The 14,405-nt window shown below is 39.4% G+C and overlaps 1 pseudogene; it reads left to right on the top strand.

The window, feature by feature from the left end:
- Positions 1-8,234: 8,234 nt before the first annotated feature.
- Positions 8,235-8,878, top strand: LOC128107882 (40S ribosomal protein S8-like; annotated as a pseudogene).
- Positions 8,879-14,405: the final 5,527 nt, after the last annotated feature.

Raw genomic sequence — 14,405 nt, 5'->3', positions numbered from 1 at the left:
AGTGAATGACAAGGTGAGTGATGGCCCTGTGATCATTTGGGAAATCAGTAATATACTCCATGAATGTGTGTCTGTGGTAGGCCTGTTTGAGAGTCAGAATGGTCGTTTTGTGTGTCACAGGCCTCACTTGAGCAAGTAGACACATTTCCTCCAGGGTTTCCATACTAATGACCACACACTGGGTTACCTGATCAACAGTACTTTATTGCCTCATGGCTTGGGAGAGAATTTTGGCATTGGTTACCTCTTAAGGCAGAGTCAGAGAGCCTGTTTCTGGATTTACTTCTGCCTCCAGTGGTTTTCAGGAAATCTTGGACATTCTTTGGTTTGTTAGACACATCTCCATCTTCACATTCACCTCCACATAATACTTTCATGTGCTCGGTGTTACTGTTTATTCCATGCATGAATTTACTCTTTTTAAAGAACAGCAGCCATATTGGATTCGAGCCCATCCCAAGGACTTCATTTTCAATTACCCCTATAAAGTTCTGTTTCTAAATAAGGTCATATGCTGATCTACCAGTGGTTAAGAGCTCAGTGTATTTTGGAGGGAGGACATGGTTCAATTCATGACATTATTACAGGAAAGAGGAAAGCAGAAAGGTTAGCCAGAAAGAGAATGGAGGGAGATTGGAGAGGTGGCTTGTCAGCCAGGAACACTTGCTGCTCTTGCAGAGGATTTCATCTGGTTCCCAGCACTCAAGCCGGGTGGCTCACACTGCCTGTAACTCCAGCTCCAAGGGAGCCAACACTTTCTTCTGGCCTTCACAGACATCTTCAAGCATGTGTGTGTGTGCATTTGTATATGTGCACATGCACACACACACACACACACACACACACACACACAAAATCACAAAATTTTAAAAATAAAATGGGATAAAGAGCTCACAGATGTAAGATGACAGCAGCAGCTACTTCTTACACTTTAGGAATCAGATAAAGGTAAGAAGTGCCATGAGTAACAAGGGCCACTTAGAACTGTACGCCACAGTAAGAAGGAAATGATCTGCCTCATTCATAGTTAGAAGTCATTGAATACATTTGGAAGGCATTCAGAAATTTGTGCCAGAAAAAAAAATGGCTCTGCAAACATTAGACTAAATCAATGGATAGACCCAGGGTTTCACAATTAGTCTAAGTGAGAAAAGGATGTGAATAAGGTAGTAGAGCCTTATTGCAAACCTAGTAAGAATGTCTATTAAAGCACTGTGGGTATTGATACTGGAACACATTTAACAAGAAGTTATAAAAGAACTAGATTGACCCAGAAACAAAAGCTATGAATCTAGAAGTAAGGAGTGAACCAAGAAGGTTGCTCAGAGGATGAGTTATACTGTCCGATTTCTTCTCTGTATGTCATCCAAAGAGGAGGGTGAGACAAACAAGAACCTCACAGAAGGTAAAGGCAAGGGTGACAGAGATCAGTAGAGTAGGATCCCTAGCTAGGAAGTTTACTTAGCGAAAGCCTGTGTCATAGTTAGGGTTTCTATTGTTGTAAGACACACCATGACCACAGCAACTCTTATAAAGGAAAACATTTAATTGAGGCTGGCTTACAGTTTGGAGGTTTAGTCCATTATCATCATGGAGGGAAGTGTAGTGGCATGCAGGCAGACCTGGTGCTAGAGAGGTACTACATCTAGATTCATAGACATCAGGAAGAGACAGTGAGACACTGGGCCTGGCTTGAGCACCTGAGAGCTCAAAGTCCACCCTACAGTGACACACTTCCTCCAACAAGACCATACCTACTCCAACAAGAACATACCTCCAGTAGTGCCAGTCCCTGTGAGCCTATGGGCCATTTTCATTTAAAATGCCATAGACTGTAACTCAGAGTGTGCATTGGGTCTAAGGTACAGATCATCCCATCCTGACATCTGGGATCCAGAGCTTGATGCCATGATGACCCAGAACCTTTGGGCTGTAGAAGCACAGCTTCCATGTGACTAGAAGGGCATATCAATATTTAATGCATATATGAGCAGAATGCAATACTTACCAGTGCTAATGGCTGGTATCCAGTTCTCAATTTCTTCAGGATAATTAAAAGCCTGAACATCTTGGCTCCCTGTTGTGGAGACAGGACGTGCTACCAGTGAGCATGAGTGGAGTCATTTCCAGGTCACAGTATTAAATCACTGGTGCAAAACACTCTAGAGTTCTTTCCCAGTTCTTCTCTTATGCTGATTTAATAAGCTCATGTCACTCTGAGAAGGACTTATGAACTTGAGTCCCCCTTGTTGGAATGACATAGAACAACATCCCTAAATTAACAGAAAATGGACATGTAGCTTAGCAAAAAAAAAATAAATAAATAAAATAAACAACATATTTTATTTTCAGAAATTTCACTCTTACCATCCTGTAGTTTGAATGCTACAGGTTCACATATTTGAATATGCGGTGCCCAGTTTGTGGCACTGTATGTGGAAGCCAAAATATATCCTTTCTTCCTTAAGTTGCTTTTGGTCTGAGTGTTTTTCTTACAGCAACAAAAAAATGTAACTTATAAACTGTATGAGTCAGAGTTGAAAACATACATTTACACAAAATTTGACATGCAGGCCAGGTGGTGGTGGCACACACTTTTAATTCCAGCACTCGAGAGGCAAAGGCAGGTGGATCTCTGTGAGTTCGAGGCCAACCTGGCCTACAGAGGGAGTTCCAGGACAGCCAGGGCTGTTACACAGAGAAACCTTGTCTTGGAAAAAAAATTGACATGCAAATGTTTATAGGGAGTTTTATTATTATTAAATATTGGAAGCAACCAGAATAGTCTTCAGTGGGTAAATGCATGAACAAAATGCAGGATATGCAGACAGCTGCTGTACTCAGCAGCAAAAACAAGAGCTTTGGCCATGAACATATAGGTGGAAAACTTGAGTGCATGCTAACAGATGAAAGGAGCAATTACTATGTGATTACAACTATGTTGCATTCTAGAAATGGTAAGACACATTAAAAATATTGATAATTTCCATGGGTTGGGAAGACAAAGTGAAGAGTAAGTAGGATGCAGGGAATTTTTAGGTCATTTGAACTATTCTGCATAAGGCTATAATGATGGCTATATGGTATAGTGTAAACCTGTATAGTGTGTAGCACAAAAGGTTGAACCTAATATAAACTATAGTTTCAACTAATAATAATATATCAATATTGGTTCTTCAAGAGGGATTTGAGAGTTGTTTATTGCCAAAATAGAATCCATTCTGTAATAATTTGATATGGCATATATACCTTATTCTATTGACAAAATAATCTCACAACCAAGAGAAACAGTTGTGACATAATTTGGAAATGAAATGTCTCCCAAAGGCCCACATGCTAAATACTTGGATCTCAGTCCATGATTCTATGGAATGGCAGTGAGATCTTTAAGGACCTAGTGGGACGAAGTTGAGTGATAGGGAAAGCTGGGACCCACGCTCTTCTTTCTTTTTCACCTTCTAGTTACCAGGAAGTAAGTAGTTCCCATCACTACCTGCTCCTGCAATAGAATCCTGCCTTGCCACGGGTTCAAAAGCAACAAGCCCAGCTGGCCGTGGAACAGAACCTCCCTCCATCACTGAGTTAAAACGAACCTTTTCTCCATCTAAGTTGATTCTCTCAGGGATTTTGTCCCAGTGACCAAAAGCTGAGCAACATTGTTCATGGGTATAAGCTAAGCGAGGTTCACATGCATAGCTTTCCACTTCAGAAGCGGTCACACTTAATAAAGGGAAGAGAGGAATAAATAGTATAAAAGCAGTCTTCCAAAAGGTGAACCTCTGAAAATTAGGCTCTATAGCTCACATTAAGAGAAACGGGATTTCTACATAACCAAACTTTACATGCCTGGAGCAGCATTAGTTCCAACCTTGTGGCATGAGTAAGTGGGAAGCTAATGCACCACCTTGACACTGTAGTTCCTAACACCAGACTTGATGTCCACTGAGTAGATCTTCAGTGTTCTCATCACATGTTTACAGAACTAACGGGGGTGATGGGAATGTTAATTTGCTTGACTTCAATAATCATTTTGTGCCAAATACATATATCAACACATACTGTATACCTCAAGTATACATACAGTTTTAATTTTTGCTAATTATACATCAATAAAGCTAGAATATAAAAACTAGAACTAAGCCTAATCATAAAATATCACAAAATATGAGTTTAATTAGCCCATTAAATCATAATTTCTGTTCATAAAAGTTATGGTGAATCAATTCAACCTTCAAAATTTGAATGAGTCTGGATCACAGCTGAATGATCCTCACATCAGAATGTTCTGGAATGTTGGCTAGAAATATAAACACACAAGCTCTTCTCAGGTCTACTGACTTGGAATCTTCTGTTAAGGCTACTAATTATTTATTTTGTTTACTCTTTAACAACTTCATAATGCACAAAAGGAATTTTGGTCATTTGAACCCACATTGCCCTCTCTTATTCCCTTCCTTATTACCGAATCCCCCTGCCTCCCAACACTGACCCTGAATTCTTAAATATTAAAATTCAACATCTCAAGTTTACCATACTATCACTGAACAGGGATTTTAAAAAGAAGTAGCAAACCTTCACTTAAGATGCTAGTGCTGGCCAGGCGGTGGTGATGCACACCTTTAATCCCAGCATTCGGGAGGCAGAGCCAGGCAGATCCCTGTGAGCTTGAGGCCAGCCTGGTTTACAAAGGCAGATCCAGGACAGGCATCGAAACTATACAAAAGAACCCTGTCTTGAAAAAAAAAAGATGCTAGTGCCTTCACATTATTACATTTTTAATGAACACATAGCATGCCATGTTCTGTAATATAGAATCCCTGCTCAAAAAAAAAAAAAATAACTGAGTTCTGTGGTCCTTCTAAGCCTGGAGTCAAAATTAATTGCGTGACTACTGTGTACTAAACAGGCCCAGGGTAGGGCTGAGGAAGAGAAAAATAGAAAACTATTTTTAAAAAGAGAGAGATCATAAATGAACTCCCATTTTTCTACTGCAAAAGAAAATCTTCCCTGAGGAAGAAAAGAGCCACTTGAGGTAATGAGCTGCCACAGTTAGGAAACTGATAGGAAAATGCAACAAATTATACGGTCTTTAAGTTCTTCTTTTGGGGGAGAACTCAGCAACACAACAGAGGTAAAAAAGACACAGGATGCAACCCAGTGAATCTAGGTGGAACGACTTATCACTTCTTCCTAAGGGCAGAAGTTACTATTCAGTGTCTCTGGGGAATGGTTTCATTCCGTGAGTGTATGTCTCTGATTTTCTAAGTGAATCCTTAATCAAAGGTGAGTAGGCATGACATGCTCCACATTCAGACAGCCATTCTTATAAACTGAAAATCGGTGACCTAAAACACCAATAATATGGAGGTTCAGTATATTTATTACAAAGCCAACCAGAGGTGGGAATAGGCTGAATCTTGTTGAGATTAATTCCACTTATACTGACCTTTCTCTCTGTTACATTTAAATTTATCCACATCTCTACTCAATAGTTCTCTAAGAAATAGTTCTCAAAGTGTTGGTTTTTTCAGTGTAGGTTTTCTGAGGACAGAGACCATATTTAAACAAGATTACAGTTGTGAAAACATTTGATGACTTTAAAAACAAGGTAATAACTGCCGGGATCTTCCCTCTCACTTGTATCTTATTATACAAGAGCAGAGGGAAGTGAGCTGGGCAAGCGACGACATTTAATGAACAAATGTGTTTTTCTCAAAAGACCATCTGAATATTAAAGCTAATTTCATACTTATTAAATCAAACTCATAAACTAGGTATTAGCTTCAACTTTAATTAGGCTTTCCACCATGGTCACCAAGGAAAATTATGAAAAGTTATAGAAATGCAATTATTTCAGTGTTGAAGAGGAGAGATCCTGGTATCATGTGACAATAAACAGGTGGACAGATTTCTAAGCCAACTTCTTGGTGTTCCTGGTTTTGTTTAACTCAAGGGAAAGTCAGTTCTTTTTTAAAGATTTTTTTTTATTTTTAATTGAGTGTGTGTGTGTGTGTGTGTGTGTGTGTGTGTGTGTGTGTGTGTGTGTGTGCCAGAGGAGGCCATAAGAGGGTGTCAGATCCATTCCTGAAGTTGGAGTTACAGGCCTGATGTGGGTGCTGAGAACTGAACTTGGGTCCTCTGAAGAGCAGCAAGTGCTATTAAGCATTAAGCCATCTCTCCAGCTCTAACTCAAGAAGGCCACACAGGATCTGGAAAGAAGGCTTCATCTCAGTAAGGGGCAGAGTCATTGGCCAATTTAAGGAAGAGAATGGTGTGACCTGGTCATTTTATTGAAGTGATCCAGGTGTTTTCTGGAAAATGGTATATCAGGTCTACCTGGGGGAATAAAAACTAAGACAGACCTTGTCATAGTCTCACAGGCAGGAAGTAAAGGTGGCTTGGGGGGCAATGAAATGAATGTCACAGGGAAGAGATTTGTATCAAGTTGTGAAGACCCTGTGACTAGAATATGTTGGTGACTTAGAAAAGATGAGGGAAAGAGGAAATAAGAATGAATCCTAGGTTTTTGGTGTTGCCTGAAGAATCAGCATGACAAGAAATGTGGGTGCCTGGAAAAGAGAACCAAAATTTGCAAGATAAGTTCTCTTAAAATTCAATTTAGAATTCCTCGTGTCATTTGCAAAAATGTTGAGGATGTTCAAGTTAAAACAAATATATATGGGGAAATATCAGACTCTCAGTCAGACCCATGCTTATAAACTGCAGGCAGGCAGATGTCAAGATAGGGGAGTTATACCCAGGCTATGCAACAGTGGTCAGGAAGAGCAGGCTGCTAGTGCATTTCCTGTGGAGAAGTCTCTCACTCTGGATCCCTCATTGCTAAAAGATGTTGAATGGCAAATTGGCAATCTCCATATGACAGTCAACATGAAAGAAATTGTCATGTAAGGAACACTTGGAAAAGTTAGGGACACTAATCATGATGGATGGGACAGTAAGGAGGGACCCAACAGTATCGAGAGGGTGCCCAACTGACTGTGTGATCAAACTTCATCTGTCTCATTCCAGAAGACAAAAGGTAGACTAATGGTTTAAAAAATATAGAGCAAATTACTACCTCATTAAAAAAATTATTTCTTATAATTATATCCCAAAGGCAAATTTGTTTAGTGAGCTAACACTACCCCCTATCATTAGAAAGATTCCTACATGCCTTAGATGACCATTCACCAAAAATCTGGAAAATTCAAAGTTTCCATAAGTGGAAAGGTGGTAGAAATTTATGTTTTCTAAATCTAGTAATCCATGGCTATATAATACCTCAGTAAATACATCTGGGTAGAATTAATTATTAAAGGAAATTCCCAATGAAATTAATAATATACTCATCACCAGAGACACAATTGCTAAATCTGGGAAATTTGGAATGAAATTTGGCATCCAAATGCCAGAGGCATACTGACCTAACATAGAATAGGTCAAAGGTCATGAAGGAACTAAGCATTCAGGTACTAAATTTCCAATGTTGGACCTAGTAAACATGAAATTCCAAGCAAGGAAATAATTGAGTTACTGTGATAACAACTTTAACTATTGTTATAGAGATGAAACTATGCACAAAATGGAAGAACATCATTGCAACGTGCACCCCAAAACCTCTCCTGTATATTATCAGATCCCAAAAATGTAGGTTCAGAGTCTAAGACACCAAAGTACTCAGTGCTTGTAATTATTAGTTCTGTGGTCAGTGTGGTGAGGGTCCAGCATCCGGTTATTGAAACAAACACTGATCCCAGGGTTGATACAGAGGCATTCTGCAGATGTGGCTGACATCTGTAATCAGTTTGAATACAGATGAAGGAGATCACTTTGACAAGTCTATTGAAGGACTTAAAAACAAAACCCAAATATCCTGGACAAGCAAAACTTCCGTCTCCAGAGCACAACATCAGCTTCTGCCCAAGTTTCTAGCCTGCCAAACTTCTCTTCTGGTTTTAAATCTGCTAACTTCACAGCTATTTGAGCCAATTCCATGATACATGTGAATGAGAGCATCTGAAAAGAACCTGTCTGCAGAGACTGGCTGACTGATTAGAATCTCTCTACTGTGGGGAGATTGGAATGTTGTTGGTCCAGAGGCTAGTTGCCTCATCTTTAGCTAAGTTCTAACCCCCTACAACAGCTATTCCCTGCCCACCTCTGTTGCAGAACTAACATCTTCTGACTAATAGATAAAAGGTCTTTTTGGGTCTCTTTCCAGCCAGCGCCGAACGATGGGCATCTCTCGAGACAGCTGGCACAAGCGCGCAAGACCGGGGGTAAGAGAAAGCCCTACCACAAGAAGCGGAAGTATGAACTGGGACGGCCTGCTGTCAACACGAAGATTGGCCCTCGTCGTATACACACAGTACGAGTCTGAGGAGGCAATAAGAAGTACCGTGCCCTAAGATTGGATGTGGGGAACTTCTCCTGGGGCTCTGAGTGTTGTACTCAGAAAACAAGGATCATTGATGTTGTCTACAATGCATCCAATAACGAGCTGGTCCGCACCAAGACCCTGGTGAAGAACTGCATCGTGCTTATCGACAGCACACCATACCGATAATGGTATGAGTCTCACTATGCGCTGCCCCTGGGCCGCAAGAAGGGGGCCAAACTGACTCCTGAAGAGGAAGAAATATTAAACAAAAAACGATCAAAGAAAATCCAAAAGAAATATGATGAAAGGAAAAAGAACGCTAAAATCAGCAGTCTTCTGGAGGAGCAGTTTCAGCAGGGCAAGCTTCTTGCCTGTATTGCCTCAAGACCAGGCCAGTGTGGCAGAGCAGATGGCTATGTGCTAGAAGGCAAGGAGCTGGAGTTCTATCTGAGGAAGATCAAAGCCCAGAAAGGCAAATAAAGCATTATTCATAGCTCATGTAATAAAGGTATTTATTGTTCTATTAAAAAAAAAAAAGGTCTTTTTGGAATCTATTAACTTAGCAGGCAACTAATTTGCACAAATCCCAACTAAGAATGTCATCAGATAGCACCTTGGGTCTATAGAATAGTTCCTCCTCATCTTGCTATACCTGCCACTCTTTTGTACCCACCAATATATTTTGAACTTGCTTTGATTTGTGACTTTGTTTTGTAAAACTATGGCCTGGTCTACAGAGTGAGTTCCAGGATAGCCGGGGCTACGCAATGATCCTGTATGAAAAAACAACAAACAAACAAAGAAACAAAAACTTTCACGAAACAGTTTTCACATTGAAATGTGGAGTTCTGGAGTACCTAAATAAGTGTTCTCAGACCATGATCACTCAAAGTGGTTCCAGAATAAACTATTTTATGTTTCCTTTAAGGTGAGAGCTGTGTTTTTTGTGTTAACACATAAATTTCCTTAAATATTGGCAAGTCCTGTTAGCTTTGTTTGAAGAGAATCCAAACTCCGAATGTGCTTTTCTCAAGGTACAGGAAGGGCAAATAATGTTAAAATTGCAATAAATAAATTAGCATATCTATTTAAAAGATGGGAACTTTACTTTTCGGTATGATTAAAATTTTTTCCTTACTCTTTTTTCTATTTATGGTGTTTTGAAATTAGCATGACCTCATTAAAAATATTCAAAAATAAAGGAAACAGAGGTAGTAAACCTTGACACAACTATTTCTACTTTGTGGTATCTTTTTATGTAATGTGTATTCAAATGAACATAGCTTATATACAACAACTTGGCCATGTACTATAAACATGCATGTTATCACAAAGCTATCATAATCTTAACTTCAATAATCACTTAATACACTAATGTTAAATATATAAAACTTCTATAAAGAGTTCCCTATATTCTGTAAGTTATTCCTAACTGACATAAGCTTTGAATTATGAGAGTGGTTCCTACCAAGCACATTGCCTCCTCACTATTTGAACTTCTTCCCTCTAAGAAAAGAGGTCACATTGCTTGATTACAACACACTGTCTGTGTCCTGCAGGCTAGTAAATACCCACTGCTTCTTGCTCCAAAGTGTTCCCAGGCCCTGTCATCAGTACTTCTCTCTTGGATGACCGTGAACTCTTCAGGATCCTAGAATTAAAGGGCTAACTAATGACTGATTAAAGATCTCTACGATCTGCTCTGGCACTATGACAGAGTCCCATTTGGTCAGAATCATTGTTAATGGTTCTGTTGTCGCTAATGATGTTATTAATGATGATATTTATATTAATCAGATCATTTGAACATCTCATTTCACTTGTATCATTAGGACTGGTGCTCCCTTGATAATTCTAGTCTCAGAAAAGGCTAGACGTACCTAATGAAGCTGTCCACATTCTGCCTAGATTTCCTGTCTGCCTGTTAGTGTCACATATTTCCCTGGATGCTGTCACAGACAGAAGACTCTGCCACATCACTTTTTGCCTCCACTTAAGTCAGTCTTAGTCCCTATGGACAGCCTCCCTTTCTTCTGTCAGGAGTGAGGAAGGAGTTATCTACATACATTTGATTCATTAAGGATGCACGTATTTTTTTTACTATGGTCCTACAGCTATTAGGGCTTTGGAAGATCAGGAAACAGTAGTGTTTTGTTTGTTTGTTTGTTTGCTTTTTAAAAGTACTGTTAGGACTGCTGAAAAATCCATCAATTCAACTTCACAAGCACTCTCTCTGAAATAAATACAAATACTTGAAAGCACCCAATTTTGACAAAAGAAGAAGTAATCATTCTCTGAACTTAGTAAATGAATGTATGTAGGGACTTTATGCTGAATATGGTTTTCCAGAATGTGGTTCAGCCAGAGAAGTCTATCAAACAGGGTTATTGTGTAGGGTGATACTGCTCTGGCAGTTGTTACAATGTACACTAAAGACTCAGTGTACTCCCAGCTCGGTGCTGGAGTTCTTCCCACAGCTCATCCTTTTTCCTTGAAATATACCAATTAGTTCTGGGAATCACTCTTTAAACAACAAAAAGCATGACAGAATTAATTAAATCATTTCAGAGTCAGTTGAAAGTAACTAGGAAACTGATTGTCAAAGGAGACATGTAGGAGAAGCTCACAGTGCCATGTGATGGCTATACTAAGAATGACCATAGTAAAACCCACTAACGGAAGTTAAAACATGTCTTATACTCTTAACTTCAGACAGTAGAGGTAGTATTTTTAATGAAATTGCCATCATCAAGGACCAAACACCATCTCACCTGAAACTCAACAAATAGTATTCAAAGAACAACAACAAAAAAAGTCCACTCTTTCAAAAAAAGTATATTAAGGCAATCTATATGGTAAATAGAAAGTGTATCTGTAGGAACTCTGTAATCTTGTGAACAAAGAGACAGACAAAGAGCTCAAAAATTGTGCTAAATGCTACCTAGGAGAATAACAGAAAAGTAATTTCCCATTAGCTGAATAAGTGCTCCAGGTCCCTTATCTTTAAGATCTAGCATGTCCCGATCTTAAAGATAAGGGACCTTGTGGAAGGGAAGGGTGCTATGAAAATTAAGTTCTAGATAATGTTATGAACAAAACTGTAAACAGGGTTCTTTAGAATAATGACTCTTTCATTGTTGCCACTCTGAAGAAGAGGGACCAGAATTTTGATTGGTTTATTGATGTCACCACTCTAGAGGTATTGGGACCTAGGAGAATGGAGCCAATAAATGAGGCAGACTAAAGTCTCAGGCAATAGCTAATTTGCCTAGAATATCAGACAATATATACTCTGAGAGTCAAGAAAGGTCACAAGGGTAAAGTTCTCATGAGTTCAATCTATATGCAATCACAAGGACAAGCCACATGTGGCAAAAACATACTTTTTTTTTTCTTTTTCTTTTCTTTTTTTTTTTTTTTTAGAGACAGGGTTTCTCTGTGTAGCTTTGGTGCTTTTCCTGGAACTCGCTTTATAGGCCAGGCTGGCCTCGAACTCACAGAGATCCGCCTGGCTCTGCCTCCCGAGTGCTGGGATTAAAGGTATGCACCACCACCACCCAGCAAAAAAAAAAAAAAAAAAAAAAAAAAAAAAAAATGCTTTGCTTGGTGGGGTGATACTGTTATCCTTATTCCCTTTGCATGCCTCCTGCAGCACATCCAACAGCAGCAGGCAGCGACTGAGGTGACTCTTCAGGTTGGAATGGCTCTTAGGAATGACCTTCAAACGCTGCCCTTAGCAACCCATTTGTTCCCACCAGGACTACTGAGGGCTCCACAGCCTTCAAAACAGCACTTCAAGCTGGAGTCCAATTGTTCACAACATGGGCTGTGGGGGACTGTCCAGATTCCAAGAATAATCCAGATGTTCAGAAAAATACGTCTCTTGTCCCCTATGTCTGATCCCAGAGCTTGGCAAAGCAGTTGCATGTCCTCCCTGAGTCACTAGGAAAGTGACTCACTGCTGAATTTATCAGCCTCATCCAGATGTGATGCCAACAGGACTGTCTGTGAGTCATGTTGTTGGCTTGAGAATATTGTCAACAGCTCCCAGTGTGGCTCTGCTTCCCCCCTTACACAGCCCCACAGGGACTAACAATCTTCCATAACAGTGACTCACTCATATGTGTCTCCGGAGGTCTAAGCAATGTGGGTTTCACCACATATAGCAATTGAGTCTGTCTGACATTTTGCACAAGAGGTAACCAAACCCACATAATCATAACTAAAGTGAACTTTATCAAGAAATACCCAGCTGGAGCATCATTGCCATTTGGGCTATAGGTTACATGTGAAGGACAGTGTAATGTAGAACATCTGGCTCTGGGATGGAGGTTGGTATTTGGCCCACTTGCTGTCCACTGCAGTTCCTAGAACTGACATCAATCTTTGATCTATGTCTTTTATAGGGGCACCAGGTAATGAGGACATTCCATCAGGAATAAACTGACTCCCAGTTCTATAAATCAATGTGAGTACTATTCCCTGTCATCAGAGTCCAGAGATATAACAATCATGAGCCTTCCTTAAACTTAGCATTATAAAGACAATGAGAAAAAAAATGCAGACATCAGCAGGCTAACATCAACTACCTTGAATCAGTCATAAAAGGCAGTCGGCAGGCACTAAACCGCTTTGTGGTTGAATATGGAAGAACGTATGTATATGGCTACCCTCACCCCGTGTTATATTTGCATTAATACCACTAGTCACAACTATCTTCCTCAGTCTAGGAAAAGAACCTAAACAACTATCTGAACTAAGCCTTACTAGACCTGCTAGATCTAATTCAGCAGGTTCAGTCATAGATACTCGTGCACATGGCTAAAACTAGTATTGCAGATAGGCTTCATCATACTGATCACAATCTTATTGATATTCTTAAGTATTATTCCTAATCATTAATAATATTCTTAATAATTAAGTAATATGCCTAAGTATTACACAAAACAAATTGAACTGGTAGGTCCTAATTCCTGTGTTATCTCATCTGAGTTATGAAGCAATATGAAACATGGGTTTAGCTTAAGACCCTACTACTGAGACAATGGATAGACTTTTGAGAGAAGGGTCCACTATGGGTCCTGTAGATTCCTAGAAATCCTTGTTGGGTGTGCCAAAGCTTGGCTTCCCCTTATTGTTAAACCATTTCCGTAGCTGTTCACAGGAAAATAAAGGTCAAGGCAACCTCAGAGTGATTGCATTGTGACGGTTGCCTCCCAAGGTGGAGGAGGAGCTGGTTTACCTCCTATTTCTAGGTAAACATCTGAGCCCTTTGCCCTCTGCTCTTTTCCTGACACACAATCTAGTACATACTGGGCTCATTAAATTACTTCTAAGGCTTGGGGACCAGGAAAAACTTAATGGTACCATCCATGCTCTTATTATTTGCTGTGTTGTAAACAACAAACCCATTCGAAGTCTACCTTTGAGTCTTACACTGCTGTTTAAGGTTCACTACTTATTGCCCATTATAAACCCACTATGCTTTTAAGATAAAGAAATCATTAAATGAATCATAATCATAGTAAAACAAATAAAGAATATTCAAAAGAATATGAGATTCACTGAAGAAAATATGAGCTATAAGTGGTAAGTTTAAAAGAATGATAGAAAATTAGTGAAGGGCAGTAAATACAGTCATGTCTTAAAATCATATACATATGTACTCGAGAGAAGGGGGTGGCAAGTGGAAACACAGATAAACACGCAAGTTTATAAAAAACAAATTTTAGGAAAAAAAATATATAATACCTCTAGTTGTCATGGTTAGTATCTGAAATTACCCATAGCATTCCATATATTCCAGAAGCCTTGATCCTCTATAAAGTAGCATTCAGAGGTGGTAATTTAGGGTCTGGTAGAATAAGAAGTATTCTTACTTAATCTATGGATGTAACTATTGATTTACTCATCCACTGATGCATTCACAATTTAATAATGCTATTGGAAGGTGGTAGAAAGTAGGAGGTACCCTGAGTTGAAGGAAAAGTGTCATGGACGTATGCCCAGGAAGAGTATATATTGT

Source organism: Peromyscus californicus, unplaced genomic scaffold (genome assembly GCF_007827085.1).
Source record: "Peromyscus californicus insignis strain IS unplaced genomic scaffold, ASM782708v3 Scaffold_12__1_contigs__length_115047231, whole genome shotgun sequence".
Taxonomy (NCBI): domain Eukaryota; kingdom Metazoa; phylum Chordata; class Mammalia; order Rodentia; family Cricetidae; genus Peromyscus; species Peromyscus californicus.
This window is presented reverse-complemented; position numbering and strand designations above follow the sequence as displayed.